Source organism: Pristiophorus japonicus, chromosome 10, assembly GCF_044704955.1.
Source record: "Pristiophorus japonicus isolate sPriJap1 chromosome 10, sPriJap1.hap1, whole genome shotgun sequence".
Classification (NCBI taxonomy): domain Eukaryota; kingdom Metazoa; phylum Chordata; class Chondrichthyes; family Pristiophoridae; genus Pristiophorus; species Pristiophorus japonicus.
This window is the reverse complement of record NC_091986.1, coordinates 105,397,155-105,415,883: the sequence shown is the minus strand read 5'-3', so window position 1 is coordinate 105,415,883 and position 18,729 is coordinate 105,397,155. Positions and strand designations below refer to the sequence as shown.

Sequence of the window (18,729 nt, the reverse complement as noted above, 5' to 3'; positions counted from 1 at the left end):
AGATTGAAAAGGGGTGGCAGCCTATTTTCTTCTCTGGAAGTGTGCTTCTCCTTGGAGCTCTGATCCATAGCAGCCCTCCAGCACCTCACCCAAGTGGCTATCCCTTCGAGCCTAGCGAATTTTGGGCTATTTGGCTATGAATCATAGAATCAAATTTACAGCATGGAAGGAGGCCTTTTCAGCCCATTGTGTCCGCTCTAGCCTACCAAGAACTATCCAGCCTAGTCCCACTTTCCAGCTCTTGGCTCTATGGGTGTATTGCAGCCGAGCCTGATTAGGTGATCCAACAGTATATCAATATATTTTAGAAAAAAGTGTTTGGTCTTTTGATGATGAAGCGTGGCTTCTGCTGGTGACACAGGATTCTGTGTGGCAGAAGGAACTTGATCTTGGAATCATGGAACTGCTTAACAGCAGGCGACACTTGCTCGATGGAATCTCTTCTAACATCATGATCTGAATGGAGTGAGCACGAGCACGATGGCAAGCTCCCATGTCACAGCAGCCCTGGGTGACAGCACCAGCAGTGGTCAGGTCCCTGTATTCCCTGTACATATTATGGGTTCCACTACGAGAGGTGCAGCACAGTCAAATACCAAAGTTCTTCATTTTATTTGGTGACTTCTCAAAAACCTGTCCACAATAGACAATTTCACCAGCTTTTCAGTTTCTTCATCAAAGAAATGAAGTACCAGAATCGAGACTTGGCAACAATATGATTTGGAGCAAAGATGCGCATCTGATACAGAGCAGGGCTGGGCTCTTTAGTTGAGCGCAGGCGCCGCCCAATCACCTTGTATTCCTTGAGGGTGCCCAAAGCCTTCATGTCGCCTCTCGTTCGCCTGCCACCCAAAAGAGTGTGTGCGTGCCCATCCATGCATCAGTGTGCCATGCAAGTTCCAGCAGGGGTCATTGGACAGTGATCAGGAGCTTAAACCCTGATTTTCATATTCTTCTCCCAGATTGGGGGTGTCGAGGCCAATTCCAAAGGCATCAGTTTCACCTCGATTAGCTAACTCTTGACAATTCGGAAGGACAGGCAGAAAGGAAAAGGAGGTGGGATAGCTCTGTTGATAAAAGATAGAATCACTGCAATAGTGAGAAATGATATTGGCTCAAATGATCAGGATGTTGAAACAGTTTAGGTAGAAATAAGGAATAATAAGGCGAAAAAGTCACTGGTGGGCGTAGTCTATAGGCCCCCTAACAGCAGCAACTCTGTTGGTCGGAGTATAAACCAAGAAAAAGTGCAGGCTTGTAAAAAGGGAACAGCAATAATCATGGGTGATTTTAACCTCCATATTGATTGGACAAATCAAATTGGTCAGGGTAGCCTTGAGGAAGAATTCATAGAGTGCATAAGGGATGAGTTCCTTGAGCAGTATGTATCGGAACCAACCAGGGGCAGGCTATCTTAGATCTAATCCTGTGTAATGAGACAGGATTAATAAACAATCTCCTAGTAAAGGATCCCCTTGGAATGAGTGACCATAGCATGGTTGAATTTCAAATTCAGATGGAGGGCGAGAAAGTTGGATCTCAAACCAGCATACTAAGCTTAAATAAAGGTGACTACAAAGGTATAAGGGCAGAGTTGGCTAAAGTGGACTGAGAAAATAGATTGACGTGTAGGACGGTTGATGAACAGTGGCGTACATTTAAGGAGATATTTCATAACTCTCAAGAAAAATATATTCCAGTGAGGAGGAAAGGGTGTAACCTGCGTTGGAACCTGGAGGATGGGAGTGCGCTTCGCAGCGCGGGAAGAGAAGGCCTCCCCAATGGAATCCCAGGCGTCTCCGGGACCACCAGGTAAATTCGTAAAAATTCACCGGTTGGAGGTGTTCATTCGAAAGAAGCCTCCAACCGGAATTTCAGAGCCAATGTCTTTTTGGGAGAATGTTTTACAATAGCTGTTAAACCAACATTATTCTTTATAGAATATGCATATACTGCCTCTCTGTGGCAATGATAGGCATGTGCATTGATCATTTCAGCACAATTCCTAAGTTGCTAAAAAAACTTTATAACTCATTTGCTTCACACTGAAAAAATTCTGCTTTCACATCATTTAAGTAAATTCAAGGGTTCTAACCTTTGTTTATACAAAACTGAAGTATGGAAGCACAATTGAGTTTTCTGAAGGGACCTTCCAGATGAATCTTTCAGATGATGGGATTTGGTGATACTTCGTCAAATGGATCTACCAACGTTGATTGGTGTTCACCAATGTGGTAATTTATCACTCTTGCAACTTGCCCAGAGGGACGTGCATGCTTACACCTTTCACTCTCACTATCTGCCATCAAAAAAGTATTCCTGGCTGTTTAATTTAAGCTTCTATCCATTAAGTTAGATGACAAATCCAAGTGCTGGTTTGGGGCATAAGGCTTAGAAATTTGGTATCACCCAAAAATGGGCACAGAGATTGCAATTTAATAGCAACCTGAACCCGTTTGGAGGTGAAGGAGTGTATGTATAACTTGTGCACTGTAAGACAAGTTGGCATGGAGTGCATGTGTGCAATGTACAAAGCACCAAGACTAATATTATACAAAATGTATATATGCTTTTCCTTTTTCACGACAAATAACCTGCCTGTCACATATAGTATTCAAAGTGTTCATGTGTAATGACTTAACATATCCACTTAAGAGTGGACTGAAGCAGTGTATGTTTAACTTGTACCATTTTTTGGAGGTGAAGGGAGTGAAAAAAACATATACAATCATGTATTTGTAATAAGGATATGGGCTCCATTTAAATGTATGGTTCAGTTGGCCAAAAAACTACCCAGTAAGCCTTGTGCATAGGCAGTGGAAATTGTTGCATCTAACAAAGAGCTTGTCCTTGGAGGCTTTAGCTGTTGATTAGATCTTATGCTCCTCTTTGTGTTAAGTGCCTAGGAACCACAAAGGCCTATTCAATTCATAGACTGTTTGATAAGAAAGCTAAGAACTCCAAAGTGTCCTTGATTATGTCTTTTGCATTTAACTACTGAATCCTGTGGGTTTTTGTTGAAAGAAGATATGTTTTTTTTGAAACCTTGAGACAGGAGCAGAACATCATGTTGAGACTCTAACTGCAAGGAAGTCTGGTACAGCATGACGCACCAAGAGTGAACAACCAGGAAAACATTATAAAAAGGACAGATAGATATCATCCCGGCCATATGACTGACGCAGGGGACATAAAGGACTGTGAGGCTAAACAGTTGGACTGCAGCCGGATGTGTTGACTCAGAGCTAGATTTTTGATTTTCAGCAAAAACAGTAGTTTTTTGGCAAAATTGCCATTTTCGCTTCACTACCGTTTTTAAGCCCGATTTCCGGCCCATAATTTGTGCATCGGTAAAAATCGGTGTCACACGAGGATGCACGGCGCAAACCGCGAATTTCGTCAACTTTAGTCCGGGGCCGACAGCGCTGCGAGAGAGGCGAGAATTGCAAAAAACAAATTCACAAAACATTCACAAAACTCTTACCTACTCAATCGCTGAAAAATATTTTTAAAATAAAAACTTTAACTAACCTTTTTTGCAGGTCTTCATACTTGCCGCTGCTGGCAGGGCTGCAACACAGGTTTTTCCCTGTCGGTAATTCTATGGGCACAGAATACGGGTCGCGAGAGAGCCAAAAATCGATCGCAATCGTTATTTCTGGTGTTGCATGATGGCGATCCTCTCCCCAGCAGTACATGGACATGCCGCTGCAAAAGGGTCACCGAAGATCCCACCGACTGGGTTTTCGCCGCGGAGGATCAAATTGCGGTGAAAACCCAATCGCAAAGTCGCCGAAGTTCTAGCCCAAAGATCTACAAGAGCTCAACCGAACTAGTCAATCGTTTCGACTTGTACCAAGGAAGTGTATGTATTGTTTGCTTACTGTTGACTAATCAAGTAAAACAGTTGAAGTAAGACTACCTGTTGTTGTGTCGTTCCTACGGGTTAACCCTTAAGCTTCTCAGTTGAAGAAGCAGAATCCTACAGAGGACTGCAGGCAGCATGTAAAATTTGTGCTGCATGCTACTTTGCATGATTGCAGCATTCAGCCTTGTGCTGAATGTGTTGCTGAATGGCTGAACAGGGGGCCCAAGTTTGTGTGAGGTTAGCTCCAATTAAATCTATCCTGTATTACTTAAAGACAGTCTGCACCTCCTTCAGGGGACCATATGCAGTAGAGACCTCAAATCGCTGGAGAAATACTACCAACGATGCCTCGGCAAAATCCTGCAAATCCCCTGGGAGGACAGACGCACCAACATCAGTGTTCTCGATCAGGCCAACATCCCCAGCATCGAAGCACTGACCACACTTGACCAGCTCCGCTGGGCGGGACACATTGTCCGCATGCCGGACACAAGACTCCCAAAGCAAGCGCTCTACTCTGAACTCCTACATGGCAAGCGAGTCCCAGGTGGGCAGAGGAAACGTTTCAAGGACACCCTGAAAGCCTCCTTGATAAAGTGCAGCATCCCCACTGACACCTGGAAGTCCCTGGCCAAAGACTGCCCTAAGTGGAGGAAGAGCATCCGGGAAGGCGCTGAGCACCTCGAGTCTTGTCGCCGAGAGCCTGCAGGAAATAAGCGCAGGCAGCGGATGGAGCGTGCGGCAAACCAGACTCCCCACCCACCCTTTCCTCCAACGACTGTCTGTCCCACCTGTGACAGAGACTGTAAGTCCCGTATTGGACTGTTCAGTCACCGGAGAACTCACTTTTGGAGTAGAAGCAAGTCTTGTTGTGCAAGGCCCCTTGGGGAAGAGTGACCATAATATAGTAGAATTCTTTACTAAGATGGAGAGTGACACAGTTAATTCTGGGACTCGGGTCCTGAACTTAAGGAAAGGTAACTTCGATGGTATGAGACGTGAATTGGCTAGAATAGACTGGCGAATGATACTTAAAGGGTTGACGGTGGATAGGCAATGGCAGACATTTAAAGATCACATGGATGAACTTGTACATCCCTGTCTGGAGTAAAAATAAAACCAGGAAGGTGGCTCAACCGTGGCTAACAAGGGAAATTAGGGATAGTGTTAAATCCAAGGAAGAGGCATATACATTGGCCAGAAAAAGCAGAAAACCAGAGGACTGGGAGAAATTTAGAATTTAGCAGAGGAGGACAAAAGGTTTAATTAGGAGGGGGGAACTAGAGTATGAGAGTAAGCTTGCAGGAAACATAAAAAGTGACTGCAAAAGCTTCGATAGATATTTGAAGAGAAAAAGATTAGTGAAGACAAATATAGGTCCCTTGCAGTCAGAATCAGCTGAATTTATAATGAGGAACAAAGAAATGGTAGATCAATTGAACAAATACTTTGGTTCTGTCTTCATGAAGGAAGACTCAAATAATCTTCCGGAAATATGAGGGGACCGAGGGTCTAGCGAGAAGGAGGAACTGAAGGAAATCTTTATTCGTCAGGAAATTGTGTTAGGGAAATTGATGGGATTGAAAGCCGATAAATGCCCAAGGCCTGATAGTGTGCATCCCAGAGTACTTAAGGAAGTAGCCCTCGAAATAGTGGTTGCATTGGTGATCATTTTCCAACAGTCTATCGACTCTGGATCAATTCCTATGGACTGGAGGATAGCTAATGTAACACCACTTTTTAAAAAAGGGAGAGAGAAAACGGGGAATTATAGACAGTTAGCCTGACATCGGTCATGGGGAAAATGTTGGAATCAATTATTAAAGATGAAATAGCAGCGCATTTGGAAAGCAGTGACAGGATCGGTCCAAGTCAGCATGGATTTATAAAAGGGAAATCATGCTTGACAGATCTTCTAGAATTTTTTGAGGATGTAACTAGTAGAGTGGACAAGGGAGAACCAATGGATGTGGTGTATTTGGACTTTCAAAAGGCTTTTGACAAGGTCCCACACGAGAGATTAATGTGCAAAATTAAAGCACATGATATTGGGGGTAATGTATTGATGTGGATAGAGAACTGGTTGGCAGACAGGAAGCAGAGAGTCGGGATAAATGGGTCTTTCTCAGAATGGCAGGCAGTGACTAGTGGGTGCCACAGGTTCAGTGCTGGGACCCCAGCTATTTACAATATACACCAATGATTTAGATGAAGGAATTGAGTGTAATATCTAGAAGTTTGCAGATGATACTAAGCTGGGTGGCCGTTTTAGCTGTGATGGGGATGCTGAGAGGCTGCAGGGTGACTTGGACAGGTTAGGTGAGTGGGCAAATGCACGGCAAATGCAGTATAATGTGGATAAATATGAGGTTATCCACTTTGGTGGCAAAAACAGAAGGCAGAATATTATCTGAATGGCGCCAGATTAGGCAAAGGGGAGATGCAACGAGACCTGGGTGTCATGGTACATCAGTCATTGAAAGTTGGCATACAGGTACAGCAGGCGGTGAAGAAGGCAAATGAAATGTTGGACTTCATAGCTAGGGGATTTGAGTATAGGAGCAGGGAGGTCTTATTGCAATTGTTCAGGGCCTTGGTGAGGCCTCACCTGAAAGATTATGTTCAGTTTTGGTCTCCTAATCTGAGGAAGGATGTTCTTGCTATTGAGGGAGTGCAGCGAAGGTTCACCAGACTGATTCCCGGGATGGTAGGACTGACATATGAGGAGACACTGGATCGATTGGACCTGTATTCACTGGAGTTTAGAAGAATGAGAGGGGATCTCATAGAAACATATAAAATTCTGACGGGACTGGACAGGTTAGCGGCAGGAAGAATGTTCCTGATGTTGGGGAAGTCCAGAACCAGGGTTCACAGTCTAAGGATAAGGGGTAAGCCAGTTAGGACCAAGGTGAGGAGAAACTTCTTCATTCAGAAAGTTGTTAAAAACATAGAAACATAGAAACATAGAAAATAGGTGCAGGAGCAGGCCATTCAGCCCTTCTAGCCTGCACCGCCATTCAATGAGTTCATGGCTGAACATGAAACTTCAGTACCCCATTCCTGCTTTCTCGCCATAACTCTTGATCCCCCGAGTAGTAAGGACTTCATCGAACTCCCTTTTGAATATATTTAGTGAATTGGCCTCAACTACTTTCTGTGGTAGAGAATTCCACAGGTTCACCACTCTCTGGATGAAGAAGTTTCTCCTCATCTCGGTCCTAAGTGGCTTACCCCTTATCCTTAGACTGTGACCCCTGGTTCTGGACTTCCCCAACATTGGGAACATTCTTCCTGCATCCAACCTGTCTAAACCCGTCAGAATTTTAAACGTTTCTATGAGGTCCCCTCTCACTCTTCTGAACTCCAGTGAATACAAGCCCAGTTGATCCAGTCTTTCTTGATAGGTCAGTCCCACCATCCCGGGAATTAGTCTAGTGAATCTTCGCTGCACTCCCTCAATAGCAAGAACGTCCTTCCTTAAGTTAGGAGACCAAAACAGTACACAGTACTCCAGGTGTGGCCTCACCAAGGCCCTATACAACTGTAGCAACACCTCCCTGTCCCTGTACTCAAATCCCCTCGCTATGAAGGCCAACATGCCATTTGCTTTCTTAACCGCCTGCTGTACCTGCATGCCAACCTTCAATGATTGATGTACCATGACACCCAGGTCTCGCTGCACCTTCCCCTTTCCTAATCTGTCACCATTCAGATAATAGTCTGTCTCTCTGTTTTTACGACCAAAGTGGATAACCTCACATTTATCCACATTATACTTCATCTGCCACGCATTTGCCCATTCACCTAACCTATCCAAGTCACTCTGCAGCCTCATAGCATCCTCCTCGCAGCTCACACTTCCACCCAACTTAGTGTCATCCGCAAATTTGGTGATACTACATTTAATCCCCTCGTCTAAATCATTAATGTACAATGTAAACAGCTGGGGCCCCAGCACAGAACCTTGCGGTACCCCACTAGTCACTGCCTGCCATTCTGAAAAGTACCCATTTACTCCTACTCTTTGCTTCCTGTCTGACAACCAGTTCTCAATCCACGTCAGCACACTACCCCCAATCCCATGTGCTTTAACTTTGCACATTAATCTCCTGTGTGGGACCTTGTCGAAAGCCTTCTGAAAGTCCAAATATACCACATCAACTGGTTCTCCTTTGTCCACTTTACTGGAAACATCCTCAAAAAATTCCAGAAGATTTGTCAAGCATGATTTCCCTTTCACAAATCCATGCTGACTTGGACCTATCATGTCACCTTTTTCCAAATGCGCTGCTATGACAGCCTTAATAATTGATTCCATCATTTTACCCACTACTGAGGTCAGGCTGACCGGTCTATAATTCCCTGCTTTCTCTCTCCCTCCTTTTTTAAAAAGTGGGGTTACATTGGCTACCCTCCACTCGATAGGAACTGATTTAGAGTCAATGGAATGTTGGAAAATGACTGTCAATGCATCTGCTATTTCCAAGGCCACCTCCTTAAGTACTCTGGGATGCAGTCCATCAGGCCCTGGGGATTTATCGGCCTTCAACCCCATCAATTTCCCCAACACAATTTCCCGACTAATAAAGATTTCCCTCAGTTCCTCCTCCTTACTAGACCCTCTGACCCCTTTTATATCCGGAAGGTTGTTTGTGTCCTCCTTAGTGAATACTGAACCAAAGTACTTGTTCAATTGGTCTGCCATTTCTTTGTTCCCCGTTATGACTTCCCCTGATTCTGACTGCAGGGGACCTACGTTTGTCTTTACTAACCTTTTTCTCTTTACGTACCTATAGAAACTTTTGCAATCCGCCTTAATGTTCCCTGCAAGCTTCTTCTCGTACTCCATTTTCCCTGCCCTAATCAAACCCTTTGTCCTCCTCTGCTGAGTTCTAAATTTCTCCCAGTCCCCAGGTTCGCTGCTATTTCTGGCCAATTTGTATGCCACTTCCTTGGCTTTAATACTATCCCTGATTTCCCGAGATAGCCACGGTTGAGCCACCTTCCCTTTTTTATTTTTACGCCAGACAGGAATGTACAATTGTTGTAATTCATCCATGCGGTCTCTAAATGTCTGCCATTGCCCATCCACAGTCAACCCCTTAAGTATCATTCGCCAATCTATCTTAGCCAATTCACGCCTCATACCTTCAAAGTTACCCTTCTTTAAGTTCTGGACCATGGTCTCTGAATTAACTGTTTCATTATCCATCCTAATGCAGAATTCCACCATATTATGGTCACTCTTCCCCAAGGGGCCTCGCACAATGAGATTGTTAATTAATCCTCTCTCATTACACAACACCCAGTCTAAGATGGCCTGCCCCCTAGTTGTTTCCTCGACATATTGGTCTAGAAAACCATCCCTTATGCACTCCAGGAAATCCTCCTCCACCGTATTGCTTCCAGTTTGGCTAGCCCAATCTATGTGCATATTAAAGTCACCCATTATAACTGCTGCACCTTTATTGCATGCACTCCTAATTTCCTGTTTGATGCCCTCCCCAACATCACTACTACTGTTTGGAGGTCTGTACACAACTCCCACTAACGTTTTTTGCCCTTTAGTGTTCTGCAGCTCTACCCATATAGATTCCACATCATCCAAGCTAATGTCTTTCCTAACTATTGCATTAATCTCCTCTTTAACCAGCAATGCTACCCCACCTCCTTTTCCTTTTTTTCTATCCTTCCTGAATGTTGAATATCCCTGGATGTTGAGTTCCCAGCCCTGATCATCCTGGAGCCACGTCTCCGTAATCCCAATCACATCATATTTGTTAACATCTATTTGCACACTTAATTCATCCACCTTATTGCGGATACTCCTTGCATTAAGCCACAAAGCCTTCAGGATTGCTTTTTTAACACCCTTTGTCCTTTTAGAATTTTGCTGTACAGTGGCCCTTTTTGTTCTTTGCCTTGGGTTTCTCTGCCCTCCACTTTTCCTCATCTCCTTTCTGTCTTTTGCTTTTGCCTCATTTTTGTCTCCCTCTGTCTCCCTGCATAGGTTCCCATCCCCCTGCAATATTAGTTTAACTCCTCCCCAACAGCATTAGCAAACACTCCCCCTAGGACATTGGTTCCGGTCCTGGCCAGGTGCAGACCGTCCGGTTTGTACTGGTCCCACCTCCCCCAGAACCGGTTCCAATGCCCCAGGAATTTGAATCCCTCCCTGCTGCACCACTGCTCAAGCCACGTATTCATCTGCGCTATCCTGTGATTCCTACTCAGACTAGCACGTGGTACTGGTAGCAATCCCGAGATTACTACTTTTGAGGTCCTACTTTTTAATTTAGCTCCTAGCTCCTTAAATTCTTTTCGTAGGACCTCATCCCTTTTTTTACCTATGTCGTTGGTACCAATGTGCACCACGACAACTGGCTGTTCTCCCTCCCATTTCAGAATATCCTGCACTCGCTCCGAGACATCCTTGACCCTTGCACCAGGGCGGCAACATGCCATCCTGGAGTCTCGGTTGCGGCCGCAGAAACGCCTATCTATTCCCCTCACCATCGAATCCCCTATCACTATCGCGCTCCCAATCTTTTTCCTGCCCTTCTGTGTAGCAGAGCCAGCCACAGTGCCATGAACTTGGCTGCTGCTGCCCTCCCCTGATGAGTCATCCCCCCCAACAGTACTCAAAGCAGTGTATCTGTTTTGCAGGGGGATGACCACAGGGGACTCCTGCACTATCTTTCTTGCACTACTCTTCCTGCTGGTCTTCCATTCCCTATCTGGCTGTGGGCCCTTCTCCTGCGGTTAACCTGTGGAATTCTCCACCGCAGAGAGTTATTGAGGCCAGCTCATTAGATATATTCAAGAGGGAGTTAGATATGGCCCTTACGACTAAAGGGATCACGGGGTATGGAGAGAAAGCAGGAAAGGGGTACTGAAGGAATGATCAGCCATGATCTAATTGAATGGCGGTGCAGGCTCGAAGGGCCGAATGGCCTACTCCTGCACCTATTTTCTATGTTTCGATGTTTCAATGTTTCCTCGATTTCAAGGGATTGCCTATGATGATGAAGGAGAGTTTCCTTTGGCCTGCAACAGATGTTGGAACTGCTTGTGAAGGCTAGTGTTATAAAACAAGAAGGATGGCCTAGAAATTCTGGCCTCCCGGGTCCGTATGGAGTGTGTACGGACCCGGGAAGGCCTCGCAAAAGCCGGTTTTCTGCGCACAATGCGCATGCGCTGAAAACCGGCTTTTCTGATCTGTCAAGCTGGATCCTCCGTTTCTCGGGAGCGAGGACATTTGCAAGGACAAGATTGCAGTATTTACCCATATCTTTCCCAGCAAATGTCCTGAAAACTCTTGCGCCTGATAAAAGCAGACACATAGCCTATTTTTACAGGTGTAAGGATTTTAAAATACACAAAAACATTATAAAATGAAATTTAAAAAACACATTTTATTGTTAAAAATCCTCCCCACTATGATAAGGTTATTTTACACCATAATTTAAAAAATCAGAAAAATATGTATTTTTTATAATACATAAATAACTTTAATTTAAATTTTAAAAAATGTGGTGTATTTTTTCTATTTTTTATTAGAGTTTTTTGTGTTTGAGGTGGGTATTGTTGTATATGAATAAAGAGTCTGACTGGATAATGTGAGCTCAAAGTAAAGTGTGACCGTAGTCTTTAGTTGCAAGTCTCCAGAATGCCTCTTCAGCCTGTGAGGCCTCCTTAAGAACCTGTGCTCCCAAGGGATTGTGGGATCCCTCGGGACTCCAGGGGATGAGCCCTCTGGTGGCTGTACAAGGTATATACAAGTTTACATACATAACAACACTCCCGCCCTCCTCCCCCCACAAAGTCAACAGTGTAACTATTTACAAGCTGAGTCGATCTGGGGCCTTTCTTTCCCTGGTTGGTCGTCTTGGTGCAAATGCTGGTTTTGGTGAATCGTTTGTTGGGCCCTCGCTGGGCTGCTGTGCAGCTGGCCTTGCTGGACTGCCTGGTGTGGTGAGTCCTGCTGGGCTGCTGTGAATGATGGGTTCTGCTTCGTGGCCAACCACGGTGTCGGTTGCCACTGGTGTGTATGTTGCGGGGTCAAAGACAGTAGGGTCCAAAGTGGGTTGCTCAGGGTAGTCCGTGAATCTGAGTTTGATTTGGTCCAAGTGTTTCCGGTGAATGAGTCCATTTGAAAGTTTGACCCGAAACACCCTGCTCCCCTCTTTGGCCATGACAGTGCTGGGAAGCCACTTGGGACCTTGTCCATAATTCAATGCAAATACAGGATCATTGATATCAATTTCGCGTGACACATTTGCGCTATCATGATATGTACTTTGTTGAAGCTGCCTGCTCTCTACCTGTTCATGTAGATCAGGGTGAACTAACGAGAGCCTTGTCTTAAGTGCCCTTTTCATGAGCAGTTCAGCAAGTGGGATCCCAGTGAGCGAATGGGGTCTCGTGTGGTAGCTAAGCAGAACTCGGGATAGGTGAGTCTGCAGTGAGCCTTCAGTTACCCTCTTCAAGCCCTGCTGGATGGTTTGCACTGCTCTCTCTGCCTGATCATTGTATGCTGGTCTGAACGGGGCAGATGTAACATGTTTGATCCCGTTACGGGTCATGAACTCTTTGAACTCGGCACTGGTAAAACATGGCCGATTGTCACTCACAAGGACATCAGGTAGTCCGTGCGTGGCAAACATGGCCCGCAGGCTTTCAGTGGTGGCAGCGGACGTGCTTGCCGACATTATCTCACATTCAATCCATTTGGAGTACGCATCTACAACCACAAGAAATATTTTACCCAAAAACGGGCCTGCATAGTTGAAATTGACCCTGGATCATGGTTTGGAGGGCCAAGAGCATAAACTTAGTGGCGCCTCCCTGGGTGCATTACTTAACTGCGAGCATGTGTTACATCTGTGCACGCACGACTCTCACCACACGTAGGATCTGGCTATCACTTTCATCATTACGATGCCTGGGTGGGTACAGTGGAGGTCACTGATGAAAGTGTCTCTACCCTTCTTGCGGACCACTACCCGATTGCCGCGCAGAAGGCAGTCTGTCTGAATAGACATTTCATCTTTGCGCTGCTGGTACGGCTTTATCTCTTGCTGCATTTCCACTGGGACACTGGACCAGCTCCCGTGAAGCGCAACATTTTTTACTGGGGCCAATAAGGGGCCCTGACTCGTCCAGGTTCTAATCTGTCAGGCTCTGACGGGTGCCTGTTCACTCTCGAATGCTTCCATAACCATGACTAAATCTACGGGCTGCGCCATTTCCATCCCCGTGGTGGGCAATGGCAGCCTATTGAGAGTATCAGCACAGTTTTCTGTGCCTGGCCTGTGGCGGATGGTGTAGTTGTATGCGGACAACGTGAGCATCCATCTCTGGATGCGGGCCGATGCATTTGTATTTATCCCTTACTCTCAGAAAACAGGGATATTAGTGGTTTATGGTCCGTTTCCAATTCAAATTTTAGCCCAAACAGATATTGATGCATTTTCTTTACCCCATAAACACATGCTAACGTTTCTTTTTCAATCATACTGTAGGCTCTTTCAACCTTAGACAGACTTCTAGATGCATAAGTAGCCAGTTGCAAATACCCAGATTCATTAGCTTGTTGCAATACACACCCAACACCATATGACGACGCATCACATGCTAGTACCAAACGCTTACATGGATCATACAACACAAGCAATTTGTTTGAGCATAACAATTTTCTAGCCTTTACAAAGGCATTTTCTTGGTTTTTTCCCCAAACCCATTCATCTCCTTTACGCAGTAAGGCGTGCAGTGGTTCTAACAGTGTGTTGAGATCCAGTAAGAAGTTACCAAAGTAGTTCAGGAGTCCTAGAAACGACCGCAGCTCCGTCACGTTCTGTGGCTTCGGTGCGTAATCGATTGCCTCCATCTTCGAATCGGTGGGCTTGGTGCTGTCCGCCGCGATTCTTCTTCAGGCACCAGGAAAAAGCATTTCGAGGGTTTCAACCTGAGCCTTTCATGGTTGAGTCGATTAAGAACCTGCTCCAGGTTCTGCAGATGCTCGACTATGTCCCGACCTGTAATCAAGATGTCATCCTGGAAGATCACCGTGCGCGGGACCAACTTCAGTAAGCTTTCCATGTTTCTCTGAAATATCGCCGCAGCTGATCGAATTCCAAACGGGCATCTGTTATAAATGAAGAGACCTTTGTGCGTGTTGATGCAGGTGAGGCCCTTCGATGATTCCTCCAGCTCCTGCGTCATGCACGCCGAGGTCAAGTCCAACTTTGTGAACGTCTTTCCTCCCGCCAGCGTAGCAAAAAGGTCATCAGCCTTTGGAAGTGGGTATTAATCCTGCAGGGAGAAATGATTGATAGTTACTTTGTATATATACCTCTGCCTCCTCGGTCTGAGGCTCTTGTTCATCATGATCCACCGTGGATATGTCCTCCTCTGCAACATGGTGGTTTGCAGGATTCAAAGGGTTTGCAGCTTGCCTGCACATTCGTTGGAGGTGTCCCATTGTCCCACAGCTCTTGCAAACGTACACTTTGAAGCGGCATGAATGGAAACAATGATCACCCCCGCAGCGCCAACAAGGTGTTAACGGCCTTGCATTCATCACCCTTGATGGTGGACTCCGAGACACCTGCGGACGTGCAGCTGCAGGCATGTGGGGCCTGCCTTGTACGTTGCGATTTGAAAACAACATCACTTTGTTCACAGTACTTGTAGCAGCACTCGTGTGCTGAGAAACTTGTTTAATATTGTCACTGGTGGCAAAGAACGCCTGGACTATCACTATGGTCTTACTCAAGGTTGGGGTCCCTACAGTCAAACGTTTGCGAAGTATCACTTCATGTCCAATGCCAAGTACGAAAAAGTCTCTGAGCATGTGCTCCAAATGTCCTTCAAATTCGCAATGTCCTGCAAGGTGTCTTAGCTCGGCGACATAACTCGCCACTTCCTGGCTTTCAGATCTTTTGTAGGTGTAGAACTTGTACCTCGCCATCAGAACGCTTTCCTTCGGGTTCAGATGCTCCCGGACCAGTGTGCACAAATCATCGTACGATTTCTCTGTGGGTTTCACTGGAGAAAGCAGATTTTTAATGAGGCCATACATTGGTGAAGAGAATCGCCCTTCATTTGGCAGTGTTCACTTCTCCTTCCAGCTCATTGGGCACGAAGTATTGGTCTTGTCGCTCCACGAAGGTTTCCCAATCATCTCCCTCCGAGAATTTCTCCAGGATGCCCACTGTTCTCTGCATCGTTGGGTTCGTCATCTGTATCTCGTCTCCAGATATTGTATATGAATAAAGAGTCTGACTGGATACTGTGAGCTCAAAGTAAAATGTGACCTTTGTCTTTTATTGCAGGTCTCCAGAGTGCCTCACCAGCCTGTGAGGCCTCCTTAAGTACCTGTGCTTCCAAGGGATTGGGGGATCCTTTGGAACTCCAGAGGATGAGCCCTCTGGTGGCTGTACAAGGTATATACAAGTTTACATACATAACAGATTTCTCATTCATATTAATGGGGACTCCAACTTACGGAATTCCCATTATTATGAATGAGAACATACTTTACCTTGATTAGCTGCGAGAGCCATGTGACTGCAGCTCCAGTCCTGCGCACGTCCAGAGGCCTCGGGACCGGGAACTCACGTGGGCACAACAGGAACAGGAAGGTGCACATCTTTTTAACTTTTTTACCCAATCGCCAGCGGGAAGCAGCCGACCAGGATTTCTGGGCCAATGAGTATTGGCTCAACAGACCAGAGAAAGGGCTCCAAGATTCTCGGATGCAGCACTGGAGGCATTGGTCCAGGAGGTCAACTCCAGGATAGATGTCCTCTTCTGAGAGGGGGCCAGGCAGCAGACCGAGACTGCAGTGGGAGCAGATAGCCAATGTGGTCAATACCAACAGTATTGCCGCAAGGATCTGGACTCAGTACAGGAGGACATTTAATTACCTCACATAAGTGATCAAGGTCAGTGATTTCATCTTCATATGCTATATGCCACCATCTGCACCACTAGCCTCACACACTTCTCAATGTACTACACACCCATCACTCACCTACCAACAATCTCTACCAAAACAACTCATACCTCACATTCATAGCTGCACCTCGCCCACACTTACCACTGCTGCAAGCCTCACACACACATCTCAAGGCTAGAACACACTGACAGCTGTTCAACTATGACAGGTATATCACCCAAACACATTCCACCACACTCACTGACAAACTTCCCTTTCCCTTGCAGGAAAAGGTGGCGCATGGCACCAGCAGATCTTAACTGGTGAGGGACAGTTTCACCTGCATCATCTCACCCCCTTGGAGGAGACAGTGCGGCCATTCTTGGGAGGGGCATGGCTGACCCCGTGGCCAGTGGCGGGGCTGCAGGAATACAAGATGTGCATATCCTCATATGTTGTCCTCCTTCTCACATCCCACTGAGCCCCCCATCCCTGAAATCTCTTCTGATTTACAATCTGCACATGGTGTAAGCTTACACCTCCTGCTATCCTCCCCTTCCTTCACTTGTGCCTTTCTCATTTCATACAAGAAATCAAGACTGCCAAGCCAGTGGTTGAACAAGAAACATAGAAACATAGAAACATAGAAAATAGGTGCAGGAGTAGGCCATTCGGCCCTTCTAGCCTGCACCGCCATTCAATGAGTTCATGGCTGAACATGCAACTTCAGTACCCCATTCCTGCTTTCTCGCCATACCCCTTGATCCCCCCTAGTAGTAAGGACTTCATCTAACTCCTTTTTGAATATATTTAGTGAATTGGCCTCAACAACTTTCTGTGGTAGAGAATTCCACAGGTTCACCACTCTCTGGGTGAAGAAGTTTCTCCTCATCTCGGTCCTAAATGGCTTACCCCTTATCCTTAGACTGTGTCCCCTGGTTCTGGACTTCCCCAACATTGGGAACATTCTTCCTGCATCTAACCTGTCTAACCCTGTCAGAATTTTAAACGTTTCTATGAGGTCCCCTCTCATTCTTCTGAACTCCAGTGAATACAAGCCCAGTTGATCCCGTCTTTCTTGATAGATCAGTTCGCCATCCCGGGAATCAGTCTGGTGGACCTTCGCTGCACTCCTTCAATAGCAAGAATGTCCTTCCTCAGGTTAGGAGACCAAAACTGTACACAATACCCCAGGTGTGGCCTCACCAAGGCCCTGCACAACTGTAGCAACACCTCCCTGCCCCTGTACTCAATACCCCTCGCTATGAAGGCCAACATGCCATTTGCTTTCTTAACCACCTGCTGTACCTGCATGCCAACCTTCAATGACTGATGTACCATGACACCCAGGTCTCGTTGCACCTCCCCTTTTCCTAATCTGTCACCATTCAAATAATAGTCTGTCTCTCTGTTTTTACGACCAAAGTGGATAACCTCACATTTATCCACATTATACTTCATCTGCCACGCATTTGCCCATTCACCTAACCTATCCAAGTCACTCTGCAGCCTCATAGCATCCTCCTCGCAGCTCACACTTCCACCCAACTTAGTGTCATCCGCAAATTTGGAGATACTACATTTAATCCCCTCGTCTAAATCATTAATGTACAGTGTAAACAGCTGGGGCCCCAGCACAGAACCTTGCAGTACCCCACTAGTCACTGCCTGCCATCCTTAATAATTGATTCCATCATTTTACCCACTACCGATGTCAGGCTGACCGGTCTATAATTCCCTGCTTTCTCTCTCCCTCCTTTTTTAAAAAGTGGGGTTACATTGGCTACCTTCCATGCGATAGGAACTGATCCAGAGTCAATGGAATGTTGAAAAATGACTGTCAATGCATCCGCTATTTCCAAGGCCACCTCCTTAAGTACTCTGGGATGCAGTCCGTCAGGCCCTGGGGATTTATCGGCCTTCAATCCCATCAATTTCCCCAACACAATTTCCCGACTAATAAGGATTTCTCTCAGTTCCTCCTCCTTACTAGACCCTCGGACCCCTTTTATATCCGAAAGGTTGTTTGTGTCCTCCTTAGTGAATACCGACCCAAAGTACTTGTTCAATTGGTCCGCCATTTCTTTGTTCCCCGTTATGACTTCCCCTGATTCTGACTGCAGGGGACCTACGTTTGTCTTTACTAACCTTTTTCTCTTTACATATCTATCGAAACTTTTGCAATCCGTATTAATGTTCCCTGTAAGCTTCTTCTCGTACTCCATTTTCCCTGCCCTAATCAAACCCTTTGTCCTCCTCTGCTGAGTTCTAAATTTCTCCCAGTCCCCGGGTTCGCTGCTATTTCTGGCCAATTTGTATGCCACTTCCTTGGCTTTAATACTATCCTTGATTTCCCTTGATAGCCACGGTTGAGCCACCTTCCCTTTTTTATTTTTACGCCAGACAGGAATGTACAATTGTTGTAGTTCATCCATGCGGCCTCTAAATGTCTACCATTGCCCATCCACAGTCAACCCCTTAAGTATCATTCGCCAATCTATCCTAGCCAATTCACTCCTCATACCTTCAAAGTTAGCCTTCTTTAAGTTCTGGACCATGGTCTCTGAATTAACTGTTTCATTCTCCATCCTAATGCAGAATTCCACCATATTATGGTCACTCTTCCCCAAGGGGCCTCGCACAATGAGATTGCTAATTAATCCTCTCTCATTACACAACACCCAGTGTAAGATGGCCTCCCCCCTAGTTGGTTCCTCGACATATTGGTCTAGAAAACCATCCCTTATGCACTCCAGGAAATCCTCCTCCACCGTATTGCTTCCAGTTTGGTTAGCCCAATCTATGTGCATATTAAAGTCACCCATTATAACTGCTGCACCTTTATTGCATGCACCCCTAATTTCCTGTTTGATGCCCTCCCCAACATCACTACTACTGTTTGGAGGTCTGTACACAA

The 18,729-nt window shown here is 45.8% G+C and overlaps 1 pseudogene; it reads right to left on the bottom strand.

The window, feature by feature from the left end:
* Window positions 1–304: 304 nt before the first annotated feature.
* Window positions 305–826, bottom strand: LOC139274779 (large ribosomal subunit protein eL20 pseudogene; annotated as a pseudogene).
* Window positions 827–18,729: the final 17,903 nt, after the last annotated feature.